Source organism: Trachypithecus francoisi, unplaced genomic scaffold (genome assembly GCF_009764315.1).
Source record: "Trachypithecus francoisi isolate TF-2019V2 unplaced genomic scaffold, Tfra_2.0 Lachesis_group6, whole genome shotgun sequence".
NCBI lineage: Eukaryota > Metazoa > Chordata > Mammalia > Primates > Cercopithecidae > Trachypithecus > Trachypithecus francoisi.
The window spans coordinates 28,492,151-28,506,355 of NW_022681471.1; the positions used below are offsets into that span (position 1 = coordinate 28,492,151).

Here is a 14,205-nt window from a genome sequence, read left to right on the forward strand (position 1 = left end):
GAAGCGATGGGTGGGGCTCTCCATCAGGAAGACAAAGGTTGATCCTGGGACTTCTCAGGGTATTCCTCCTCCAGTCATCTTGGGATCTGTGAGACCACAAGGTCCTCTGCCTGGCCACTGAACTGTAGTAACTGGTAGCACTGACCCTGCATGGGTGAAGAGAGGCTGGCAGGACAATCCACATGGCCTATGCAGAGAGAGGGAGGGGCAATGAGGGAATAGTGACACACTCTTAGAAGCACACATAGGCAGGTGAAACCACAGGGAACAGCCACGTTTTCCCTGGATGATCCCAAGCCTGCCAGGCAATAGCAGCTCAGCGCTGCCATTTATGAATTTGCTTGTGATCTTGGACAAGACCCTGTTGTCTCTGGTCTTCAGTTTCTTCCATAGAATGAGGACCTCAAAGGTTCTTGCTGGTTCTGCCGGCTATTCTACTTGACAGTAACAGATATTCCTTGCTGTACAGTGCTCTTTGTAAAGAACACAGGATACTCACAGCTGCTCAGGAGCAGGGCTCTGGCTGGCCCAGTTGAGCCACTATGCCAGTTGTGAAAAAGGTTTCACAGGGCAGCGGAAACGTCAAAAGCCACTTACCCTGGGCAAGACACTTTACCAACTAGAACTCCAGGATTCTGATTTCCAAAAATGGAAATAAGAGCCTCCTTTTGCCTTTCTTCCAATACCATATATTAAAGAGCTTGGGAAACCATAAGATGTTAGCTTCAATGTCTTAGTCCCTCCTTGGGGACTCAGTTTTTTAGCAGAAAAATGGGAATGGAGCAAGCAGTTAGACTGTCATCTATAAGTGCCTCACCATATTGTGTTCCTAATCCCCATCGTGCCCAGAGAGGATCACTGTGGCTCAGCTACAATGTGGCAGAGCATGAGACTCTTGCATCTGGCAGTGGCTTTAGGGGCTGCTGGAAAAGAGAGTGACAGAGAAACTAGTGGAAAAATATCTTCCTTCACCAGGCTTACCAAGAGTTTTGTCTGCAACACCCAAGTCCTCAGAGTGTGACTACAAGATGTCAAACAGCCTGTCACTTGTGGTTCCCATGTGGCATTTGGTGAGGAAATATAAGGTTAGTGCCTTTGCTCTTGATGTGCCTTCCTCAGGAAACCTTTAGGACCAAAGTCCAGATGTCTGGTGTATAAAGCAGACTAGATGTTCTGCCTTAGTCAGGAAGCAGTAGTCGGGTCATGCTAAGGAAGCAGCTGGGAGTTGGGCAAGGTTGAAATTCCTGGATCATAACAGCAGAAAGAATGAGTCACTCATCTGAGCCAGGGAGGCCAGGAAGGCAGAGCCAGACTTAAAGGCAGGCAGTGCACAAGAAAGGGAGGGGCATCCTGTGACTAGGCCAGCAAGCTGGCCTTCTATGACACTACTGATCTGGTTTTCTCCCTGGATACTGTCTGTGTGTGAGAGTAACTGCCCCTCTCTGTGCCTACCTGCCTCTGTTGTAAGGGAAAGTGTTCATGGTTTGCAGATGCTCACTTCAGCTCACCACGGGTCACTTTTACTGAAGGGTTGGTTTGGCAGCAAAATAATAGGAATAAACTTTTTGGGATGATGATATATTTTGCACCTTCACTGTGGTTGTGGTTTCTTGGGACTATATTTTTCAAAACTCTGAATTTATTCTCAGTATTTCAGAAAAAAGTAAGCAGAAAACCAGGAAGGATATACATGACCTGAACAGCACCATTAACTACTCTGACCTAATTAAAAATTAAAACAAAAAACAAAAAAAACCGCATCCAATAATAGCAGTATAAGCATTCCTCTTGAGTGTGCATGAAATATTTACCAGATATATGGTATTTTGGGCCATCAAACAAACCTTACAAATTGAAAAGAATAGAAATAATATAAAGCATCTTCTTAGACCACAATATAATTAAGCTCAAAATCAAACACCAAGATGTCTGAAAAATGCCCAAATATTGGAAATTTTAAAATATGCTCCTAAATACCCTATGACCAAAGAGGGAGTCTTAGGAGAATTTTAAAAATACATTAAGTCGAATGAAAATAAAACTATATGTACAGAAATTTGTGGAATTCAGCTAAAGTATTTCCTTGAGGGAAATTTATAGCATATTTTAAATGTTTATATTAGAAAATAATATCTAAAATCATAACCAAAATTTCCACCCTAGGAAACCAAAGAAAGAAGAGCAAGTAGAACTTAAAGAAACTGAAAAGGACCCCACTCCCCTCCCTCCCCAAACTCCCACCTCTTTCCTCCTTCCTCCCTCCCCACCATCAGAGAGCACACAGACCCACACATCATTTTACAACAGGTTTATTTTATTTTGATCACCATGGGGCACACCCTGTGGGGTGTAAAATGTACTCTAGACCCTTTTGGCTATTTTTCTGGGGTTAGACCTCTGGAGACCTCTCAGCTTGCCCTGAAATTACTGATTGCTCAGTGAGACACTGAAGAAGGTAGAGGTCTCCTCACTGTTTTGGTCCTGCTGTGCTCATTTTGATGGAGTTCCTCATTCAGCTCGTCACAATGGCAGGATACTGTTGGCCCACTCCCTTCCTCAGGTTTTCCTGAAGCAGTGGTCTTTTGGGAGAGACGTTTTTCCTGGAACTTCCTTGAAGGGTTCCTTTTCCCTTCTTAGTTGTCTTGGGAATCTGGAACAACAGGGAGATCTCAGAAGGGCACTGGTTTGGGGAAAGAGGATGGAGGAGGGGTGGGAACAGGGGCTTCATGAGAAAGGCATGGGCTGAGGTGAGGGTTGTGCTAGGTGAGGACAGGGCAGGAGTCTTGGGAGAGAAGAGTCAGGGTCAGAAACCATCATTCTTAGCAAACTATCACAAGAAGAGAAAACCAAACACCGCGTGTTCTCACTCATAGGTGCGAACTGAACAATGAGATCACTTGGACTCGGGAAGGGGAACATCACACACTGGGGCCTATCATGGGGAGGGGGGAGGGGGGAGGGATTGCATTGGGAGTTATACATGATATAAATGATGAATTGATGGGTGCTAACGAGTTGATGGGTGCAGCACACCAACATGGCACAAATATACGTATGTAACAAACCTGCACGTTATGCACATGTACCCTAGAACTTAAAGTATAATAAAAAAATAAAAAAAAAAAAAAGAAAGGGAGGAGCCCAGGTGGTTCCTTTATCTTGATAGGACTTCTGGATCTAGGTTGAGAGGGGGGCTTTCCTCTTCCTTGCCACTTTGGTGATGGCAGGTAATTGTTCCAAAACTGGGCTGGAGGCTTGTCATTTCCTGATCATCTTCGCCAGCGTCTCTCAATTGTCTATTCCAGGCTGCCTGGTCTTCCTATACATACCCCTCCCAGGACAATGACGAGCGAGACCCCTGAGCTTTGATTAGTTCAGCAAGCTACTACTTAGCCAATGGTTGCCCTGTCGGGGAGAAGGTCTTAGACATCACAAACCACCTTCAGGACATTGTCGTGGGAGGGAGCAGGGAGGAGAGAGAGGAGGAGAGGAGGAAGGATGAGGAGGGGACAGAAGGATGAGGAGGAAGCCAGAGTGGTCTGGTTGAAGAAAAGAGGGGCATTTCTTTAGAACTGCTAAAGAGCTTTCCCAAACAGATAGTGCTGCTCCTTTCCTCCCATGTTCAACTGGGGTGGGTGACATGGCACGGAGAGAATTATTCTCCAAGCTTTTCCCCCAGGTCACTCCATTTCAATGCTGCTTTCTGTTTTCTCCTGCCATTCACCATTATCCAGTGTTTTAAAAAAATTATTATTATTATTATTATTATTATTTTACCAGAAATCTCTCCAAGATAATCTGGCTGTATTTAAGTCTATGTGTAGATGTGAATCACCCCACTTTCCTCCTAAAAATTTCTCTTATACATCTTGAAGACCACTCACTTGGCTACTACCAGGGAACTTTTCCATCGTACCTCCTTTTCCCAGTGTCCAGAGGGGTTTCCCAGTCTCCTGGGGTTTCAGTTTTTCCCAGTCTGAAATCACTGCTTTCAGGCTGTCAAACTTCAGTGAATACACTTCCTCCACTGGATATCTTATGAATCTTGTTTCAACTGTGGGGTCATGCTCATCTCAGCAGGTGTAGTACCCAGGCTTGGATTTTAACAGTGTAGGGTGAATGAGGCAGATTTTCACCTGTCAGAAATCATGCAGGATGTTTGCATTGTAGAAAAATACAACCTAAAACTGATGAGTTCATGGAACAGGGTAGGTTGAGTAGAATAGATCAACACTGTGCCTGTGGTTCTGTCCAGTGTAATAAGTGTTTTTCAAAAAAGGCCTTCAGATTGGAAAAAGACAAGTAAAACTGTCTTTATTTACAGAAAATAAGAGCATATGCAGACAATTCTATCAATCTTAAAAATGCTTCTAGAACTAATAAGAGTTTAGCAATGGCACTGGATATAGATCATTATACCTGTGTTTTTATACTAGCAATGAGCAATTGGCAATTGAGACAAAACAATGTAATTTAAAATAAATATAAATGGATAAATATGACAGAAGATGATAAGATCTGTCCATTGAAAACTATAAAACATTACAGAGATAAATTTAATGAGAAGCTAAGTAAATAGCGATATAAACTTTATTCATTAGTCAAAAGACTGAATATTAAGAAGTCACTTTCCCCAAGGTTTTTGAAAGATTCAGTGCAATCCAAATCCAAATTACAGAAATGTTTAAATAGAAATTGGGAGGTTGACTCTAACATTCATACAGAAGTGTAAAGGCCCTAGAATAGCTAAAGAAAACTTTAAAAAATAGAACGAAATTGGAGGGATTACCCTGCTTCATTTCAAGGCTTGTAACTAACAATGATAAGTATAGTGTGGAACTGTCATAATTACAGCAATACATCAACAGAAAAGAATAAATTCCAGGAATGAATCCACATGTATATGCATCTATAGATAACTAATTATTGATAAGATGCAAATGAAGATTAGAGGAGAGAAATTATAGTGTATTCAACAATTGGGTCTGGAACAATTGGATATCCACATGCAAAACTAAATTTCAATCCTCTATCTATCTATCTATCTATCATGCAAAAGGAGAGAGAGAAAGACAAGGATAGAATTTAAGGAACTGTCTCAGGTGATTCTGAGGTCTGATACATCCAAAATCTGGGCTGTCGGCCAGCAGGCTAGAAACTGACATAGCGTTTTTATGTTCCAATCTTGTGGTAGAATTCCTTCTCCAGGAAACCTTGGTCTTTTAAGACCTTCAACTGATTGTATGAGGCACACCCACATTATGGAGGTAAACTGCTTTACTTAAAATCAACTGATTTTAAACGCTGATCACATCTACAAAATACCTTCACAGAAACATCTAGACTAGTGTTTGACCACACAACTGAATACTATAGTCTAGACAAGTTGACCCATAATACTAACCATTGCACATGCCTTGCCCCATATAAAAGTGTAACTCAAAGTGAATCATAGCCCTAAATGTCAAAAATACTTTTTTCTAGAAGAAAACAGAAGAAAAATTTGTTCCCTGGGGTTATGTCTTAGTTAGCTTTGACTTCCATAACAAAAGCCATGGATTGTGTAGCTGAAACAACAGAAATTTATTTATTTTTCAGTTTTGGAGACTAAAAGTCACAGATAAAGGACTGGAGGTGGTCTTGTAGATGGCCCTTTCTCATTACATCCATTCTTGGCATTTCTTCTGTGTATGTGCATGGAGAGAGGGAGGGAGGAAGGGTGAGAGAGAAAGAGAGAGAGAGAGAGAGAGAGAGAGGAGAGAGAGAGAGAGAGAGAGAGAGATAGAGAGAGAGAGCGTTCTCATGCAAGTACAACAGTGCTTTCTTGTGTCCCTTCTTATAAGCACACTAATTCTATGGGATCAAGGCCTCACCCTTACGACCTCTTTTAACATTAATTACTTCCTTAGAGGCCCCACCTCCAAATACAGACATACTGGGGCCGAAAGCTTCAAAATATGAATTTGACAGAGGACACAAGCATCAGCAAAGAATAGACACCAGATTAATAAAACAGGATAGGGCTCAGAAATAGACTGCACACTATAGTCAGGTGATTTACAACAAAGGCAATAATGGTAAAACTATAGTTTTCCCAACAAATGGTGCCTGAACAATTGGACATCTATAGACACATAACAATAACTTAGACATATCCTTACATATTTCAAAAACATTAACTCAAAACACATCATAGACCTAATGCAAAATGCAAAATCCATACAACTTGTATAAGAAAACATAAGAGTAAATCTATATACTTTTCAGTTTGGTGGTGAGTTTTTAAATTTATCACCAAAAGCAACATCGATGAAAGAAAAATTTGCCAAGTTGGACTTTATTAAAATAAAAATCGTACGCTGTTCAAAAGAAGGTGTTAAGAGAATAAAAACAGAAGCTACAGACTAGGAGAAAACATCTGTAGTATACATATGTGGTAAAGAACTTGTCTCTACAATATACACAATTCTTAAAACTCGACGATAGAAATAAATGAAAACAGTCAAAGATCTGAACAGACACTACACCAAAGAAGATATACAGATGGCAAATAAGCGTAATAAAAGTGCTGAAGGTCCTTTGTCATTAGAGAATTGTGTACTAAAATGAGATACCACTACACACCTAATTAGAATGTCTACAATAATAATAAAAAAAGACCAAGTGCTGGTGAAGATATGGAACAAAAGAAAACTCTCATTCATATGGTGGAAATGCAAATGGTACAGGCACTTTGGAAGACAGTTTGGCATCTCCTTACAAAACTGAAACAGTCTTATGATAAGATTCAGCAATCCTACTCCTAGGTATTTACCCAACTAATTTGGAAACTTATGTCTACATAAGAAATTGTATATTAATGTATACAATAGCTTATTTGATAATCACCAGAAACAGGGGCATCCAAGAGTATTTCATTTGGTGAATGGATAAAAAAAACACATAGATTAAAAAAACAGAATAGAGCCCCAAAATAGACCTGCACACATATAATGAGGTGATTTATAACAAAGGCAATAAAGGTGAAAGTATAGTTGTTCCAACAAATGGTATATGAACAACTGGGTATCTAAACAAAAATAATAATAAATAGCCTAGACCAATCCTTAGGTATTTCACAAAATTAACTAAAAATACACCATAGACCTAATGCAAAATGCAAAAACTATACAACTTCTATAAGAAATCATAAGATAAAACTTACATAACTTTGTTTGTTAAAGAGCTTTTAAATTAAACACCAAAAGCAAAAGTAGCAATGAGCACACCTAGCACCCAGAAGTAGATTTCTAGAACCACTTCCCATTGAAAGGAACCAGATATTTGGAGAAATGGCTTATTTACGACTGGGGCAGGGAAATAATCTGATGACCCTGGGGCATTTTGTAGCCCTAGAAATTAAGGGCTAAAGAATATGATAAAGGACATCACAGTGTTGCAAATCCAGACTATGGAAAACTGGAAAGAACACAAGATCTGTTTCTTTCCAACAACAACGAAGCAATGGCAAGAAAACAGATCATGTGGAGGGGACCTACAGGTGAAAAGATTTAATTACAAAAAATCACTATGTAATACTATTTTTGGGTACTCATTCAAAGAAACAAATTTTTATAAAGTATAAGTCTTCCAGATAAGTGCATAAAACAATTGAACATTTCATAATCATTAATTTTTCAGAAATGAGAATTGTATTGGGTTTTGTTTGTAGTGATTGTGACCCAGAGGTCAACAATCACGGGTGCTGCAGCCACCCAGGGAACACCTCGCCTGGTACCGCAGCCATTCTCTGCAAGGGGTACGGCTGGGTACAATGTCCTCACATGTTTTAAAAATGAATATTGAATTATTTAGAGATGAAATGGTATGCTGTCTTTGATTTGCTCCACATTATTCCAGCAACTGAGATGCAGGTAGGTGAGTGTCTAACTGGAACCAGATTTGCCGTGTATTTAAAGTTGTTGATGCTGAGTGTCAGGTATGCTGGGTTCATTATGTTAGTCTCTCTATTACTCTATATGTGTGAGGCTTCCCTGATAAACACACACACACACACACACACACACACACAAAAAACAAAATAAAAACGTTTTTTATCGTAAATATCATGCCATTAAAAATAAAATCCTAAGTGAAACTATTTTGTAGAAATAAAATAAATAAATGACCAAATTGATCCAAAAAGAAAACTTGAATTAAATGACACAAACTGAAACTACAATACCGAAAGCTCAAGCCACCCTCAAACGTTCCAGGTTAGTCAGTGTTGGAGGCTGATTCCGCCTGATCGAGGAAAACTAACCATCATCTTACCTCAACTCTTCCAAAGCACGCAAAATACAGACAATTCTTCACTTCATTCTCCCAGATTAACCCTCCTGGATTCAAAAATCAGATGAGGACCACCCCCGACTCCCGATGGAAAAAACACATAAACAAGCTCTCTACATAGCAGCAAATATGTAATTTATGTAACTAGTAGAATATTAATGAACAAACAAGCTCTGCCCAAGGAAAGAAAACATGATTTAACATTAGAAAAAAAAAAGTCTCATTGTAATTTTTTACATAAAAAATAGAGGAGAAAAATTTGATCACATACATCAATGGGTACGGAAAAGCTTTTGGAAGAAACTCAATATGAGTTCATGGTAAAAATATTTAGTTAACCTATATTGAAAGAGAACATTCATTCCAAAAATCAACAGCAAACAAATGTGAAACAAGTTCAAAGAATCAATATGAATTCAAAAGAAGCCGGGGAACAAGAAGTAGTATGTAGGTATTATCTCTAGTTTTAAATCATCACTGAGACACAAAGTCAGAGCTATAAGTATCATAATAAATAAGGGGCGTGAATATAGGAAAAATACATAATGTTTAGTGATAATACCCTTATCATTCTTGAGAATTAAAAGAAAAAGGCATGTGGAATATCCAAGTGAATGGGTTTTCAGAACGAGGTGTACAACAGATTACTATAGCAAAATCAAACTCTCTGCCACACAATAGGAGTAACTATTAGAATTAATTAATTTCCATTAATTAGAACAATTAATAGAAAATATGCCATTTGCAATAGCAACAAAATCCAAGAATTACCAAAAAAGAAGCCTAAGAAAAATTGTGTAAGGTCTTTCTAGAGGAAACTATCAAAGTATACTGATAGATTCAGGTAAAAGGAGTTTGAAATAAGTAGAGGACCATAACTATTCATTGATCAGGAGCAGAACATGGTAAAAATGTCAATTCTGCTTAAATTACTTACAATTTATTGTCTTACCTGTAGCTGCCAAAATTACAGTCAAATTTAGGCTGCTGTTCTCTGCTTCCCAAATCAACTCTGGAAAATTATATTAGAGAAAAGAAAGAAAGAAAAAAACAACAATATCAGCAATAAAATCTAAGCAACAAAAAACAGAAAGTCCTGGGTGAGACTGAGGACTGTACTTTGAACTGGTACTTGTGTTTGGGGTGGTGTCGATTGGAGAGGGGTGGGCTGCAGGGATGTTGGAGAAGTCTTTAGCCTGCCTAGACGTCAGATGACAGAACGAATAGGATGAACGTTTTAAAATTTCCACTTCACTGCATTGCACAATCTGAGGCAGCACCTCAAAACATGATTCCAGCAGCCCTAGGGTAACAGCAGGACAGCAGGAAAATTGGCTTGGTTAAGGCAGTATGGTTCCAGAGATCTGCTAATTACAACCCGAAACCAACTTAGTGGGTGAGGATTGGCATTATCATCATCATCATTATTATTATTATTTTTGAGACTCTCGCCTAGGCTGGAGTGCAATGACTCGATCTTGGCTCACTGCAACCTCCGCCTACCGGGTTCAAGCGATTCTCCTGCCTCAGCCTCCAGAGCTCTGGGATTACAGGCGTCCACCACCACATCGGCTAATTTTTAATTTTTTAATTTTTTTGTATTTTTAGTGAAGACGGGGTTTCACCCTGTTGGCCAGGCTGGTTTCGAAAAGAATTCTTTTAACAGAACATAAATAGTAGAATAGAAGTTGAATAGGGTATCAGAGTGAATCATGCAAACTAAGGGTAGGTATTCTTTCACAGAAATAAACATATATGTTGCCACCTACATATATCCTCGAAAGATATGTAGAATATATTTATTTGAGGAAAAAAGGTTTGCAAAGCCCAGCTCTGGCTAAGGAGGACGCCCTGTGGGAAGGTGTGCATCTTCTCCCAGAGGTCACTACAATAACGGTTGCTGCAGCCACCCAGGGAACACCTCGCCTGGTACCCGCAGCCATTTTCTGCAAGGGGTACAGCTGGGCAAATGCTCAGAGGTGAGAGAAACAGAGCATCTCCAACCCATCACTTAAACAAAGAGCCAGGACCCAGGAGGAGGACCCTCCTGAGTGAAGACTGAGGGTCCGCTCCCGCACAAAGAGGAGCCACAGAATCCAACTTAGTCCCTCCTGTCAGCCCTGGAAGATCCCAGCGGCCTTGTCGCCCAAGGGCACCTCTCCTCCCACTGTGACCTCAGGGGACTCGGAATCAGAACCTTGGTCTGAGGGGAGCAGACACCATCCGCAGAGAACAGGGGTCCAGGCTATGCAAGGAATCAAAGTCAGAATTCTGAGGGAAGACTGAGGGGCACGCCTGCATCAACCCCTACCTCCAGGACCTCTCGCCTCCTCCCCCAACCCAACTCCCACCCTGGCGGAATCAGGTTCTGCCCCTACTGTCAATCCAGGTGGCCCCGATGTGACATCACTGACTTGCGCATTGGGGATCAGAGAGACGCGAGGTGGTCAGTCTGACCAGCAGCTTGAGGTTCACGGAAGTAAGCAGGTGCAGGATCTGTGAGGAGGCAAGGTGAGGGCAGGCTGTGCCAGGCATCAAAGTCAGGACCCTAAGAGAGAGCTGAGGGTCCCCTAGGCCCATTCCTATCCCCCACCTCATTCCCATCCACACTCCTAACCCAATCCACACCCCCATTCCCTACCAGCACCCCTATACCCCCAACCCCGATTCAACCCCCCACGCCATCCCTACCCCCACACCCGCACCCCACCATCCAACACCGGATTCCCCATCCGGGCAGAATACCGGTTCTGCCACCCACTTTCAACCCAGGAAAGCCCCAGGTGCCCGGATGTGATGCCACTGACTTGTGCATTGGGGGTAAGAGAGAAACGAGCTTCTCTGTCTGACCGGCCCCTTGGGCTTGGCGGAGGGTAACGGGCAAGGCCCTGTGAGGGGTCAAGGTGAGACGCTGAGGGAGGACTCAGGATCCCCACCCCAGATAGACCACCCCAAATAATCCCACACCACTCCTGCTGCCAGCCCTGGGCCTCCCGTGGCCAGACTTCTGAGTCTGGAGCGCCCACCACCCCACTGCCTCTGAAGTCACAGGGGATCTGGAGACAGAAATTGGGGTGATCAGTGCAAGACTGCTGAGGGCAGTCTCTGCCAGGCATCAATCTCAGGACCATAAGGGAGGGGTGAGCGTACCCCACTCCTATTCCCATCCCCCATTTGCACTGCCAAACCCATCCACACTCCCATCCCCCACCAGCACCCGTATATTCCCCAACCCCCCACCACTTTCATACGCCATCTCCCACACAAAAATTCCAGCCCCCTCCACAAAGTCACCCCCCTCCCCCTTCCACCAACGTCACCCCCCTCCCTCCACAACAACGTCACCCCTCCCTCCCCCACCCACAACGTCACCCCTCCCTCCCCCTCCACCAACGTCAACCTCCTCCCCCTCCACCAACGTCACCCTCCCTCCCCCTCCACCAACGTCACCCCTCCCTCCCCCATCCACGTTGAATCGGGTTCCGCTTCCGCTTTCAAACCAAGAAAGCCCAGGTGCCCGGATGTGATAGGCACTGATTGCGCACTGCGGGGTTAGAGAGAAGCGAGCTTGTCGGTGTGAACGGTAGCTTGGGATTGCCGGAGGGAAACGGCAGGCCTGTGAGGAGTCAAGGTGAGACGCTGAGGGAGGACTCAGGAGGCCCCACCCCAGGTAGACGACCCCAAATAATCCCAGACCACCCTGCTGCCAGCCCTGGGCCACCCGTAGGCGCACTTCTGAGTCTGGGCGCCCACCACCCCAATGCCTCTGAAGTCGCAGGGACTCTGGAGTCAGAGCTTGGGGTGATCAGTGCAAGACTGGTGAGGGCAGTCTCTGCGGGCATGAACATCAGGATCTTAAGGGGGGGTGAGCGTACCCCACTCCTATTCCATCCCCATTCTCATTCCATCCCCCACCCGTTGCCATTCCCATTCGCACTCCCAAACCCAACCACACTCCCATCCCCCACCAGCACCCGTATATTCCCCAACCCCCCACCACTTTCATACCCCCATCTCCGCACAAAAATTCCCGCCCACTCCACCAACGTCACCCCTCCCTCCCCCTCCACCAACGTCACCCCTCCTCCCCCATCAGTTTAATCGGGTTCCGCTTCCGCTTTCAACCCGAGAAAGCCCCAGGTGCCCGGATGTGAGGCCATGACTTGCGCACTGCAGGTAGAGAGAGCGAGCTTGTCTGTGTGACCGGTAGCTTGGGATTGCGGAGGAAACGGGCCAGGGCCTGTGAGGAGTCAAGGTGAGACGCTGAGGGAGGACTCAGGAGGCCCCACCCCAGGTAGACGACCCAAATAATCCCGGACCACCCCTGCTGCCAGCCCTGGGCCACCCGTAGCGCACTTCTGAGTCTGGGGCGCCCACCACCCCAATGCTCTGAAGTCGCAGGGGACTCTGGAGTCAGAGATTGGGGTGATCAGTGCAAGACTGGTGAGGGCAGTCTCTGCTGGGCATCAACTTCATGACCTTAAGGGTGGGGGAGCGTACCCCACTCCTATTCCCATCCCCCCATTCTATCCCATCCCCCACCCGGTTCCATTCAATTTGCACTCAAACACATCCACACTCCATCCCCACCAGCAAACGTATATTCCCCAACCCCCCACCACTTTCATACCGCCATCCCCGCACAAAAATTCCCGCCCACTCCACCAACGTCACCCCTCCCTCCCCCTCCACCAACGTCACCCCTCCCTCCCCCATCCACGTTGAATCGGGTTCCGCTTCCGCTTTCAACCCGAGAAAGCCCCAGGTGCCCGGATGTGAGGCCACTGACTTGCGCACTGCAGGTTAGAGAGAAGCGAGCTTGTCTGTGTGACCGGTAGCTTGGGATTGCCGGAGGGAAACGGGCCAGGCCCTGTGAGGAGTCAAGGTGAGACGCTGAGGGAGGACTCAGGAGGCCCCCACCCCAGGTAGACGACCCCAAATAATCCCGGACCACCCCTGCTGCCAGCCCTGGGCCACCCGTAGGCGCACTTCTGAGTCTGGGGCGCCCACCACCCCAATGCCTCTGAAGTCGCAGGGGACTCTGGAGTCAGAGCTTGGGGTGATCAGTGCAAGACTGGTGAGGGCAGTCTCTGCTGGGCATCAACTTCATGACCTTAAGGGTGGGGTGAGCGTACCCCACTCCTATTCCCATCCCCCATTCTCATTCCCATCCCCCACCCCGGTTCCATTCCCATTTGCACTCACAAACACATCCACACTCCCATCCCCCACCAGCACCCGTATATTCCCCAACCCCCCACCACTTTCATACCGCCATCTCCCGCACAAAAATTCCCGCCCACTCCCCAAAGTCACCCCTCCCTCCCCCTCCACAACGTCACCCCTCCCCCCCCATCCACGTTGAATCGGGTCCGCTTCCGCTTTCAACCCGAGAAGCCCCAGGTGCCCGGATGTGAGGCCACTGACTTGCGCACTGCAGGTTAGAGAGAAGCGAGCTTGTCTGTGTGACCGGTAGCTTGGGTTGCCGGAGGGAAACGGGCCAGGCCTGTGAGGAGTCCAGGTGAGACGCTGAGGGAGGATCAGGAGGCCCCCACCCAGGTAGACGACCCCAAATAATCCCGGACCACCCCTGCTGCCAGCCCTGGGCCACCCGTAGGCGCACTTCTGAGTCTGGGGCGCCCACCACCCCAATGCCTCTGAAGTCGCAGGGGACTCTGGAGTCAGAGCTTGGGGTGATCAGTGCAAGACTGGTGAGGGCAGTCTCTGCTGGGCATCAACTCATGACCTTAAGGGTGGGGTGAGCGTACCCAATCCTATTCCCATCCCCCATCTCATTCCATCCCCCACCCGGTTCCATTCCCATTTGCATCACAAACACATCCACACTCCCATCCCCCACCAGCACCCGTATAT

General features: G+C 45.2%; 1 long non-coding RNA gene across 1 annotated transcript; it reads right to left on the reverse strand.

Moving 5' to 3' along the window:
• Positions 1 to 2,293: 2,293 nt before the first annotated feature.
• LOC117078196 lies at positions 2,294 to 10,928 on the reverse strand. Its single transcript, XR_004434945.1, has 3 exons — positions 10,710 to 10,928; positions 9,284 to 9,343; positions 2,294 to 2,650 (listed from the first exon to the last, which is right to left on the reverse strand). It is a non-coding gene; the product is annotated as an uncharacterized LOC117078196 (long non-coding RNA).
• Between the last annotated feature and the right edge of the window lie 3,277 nt (positions 10,929 to 14,205).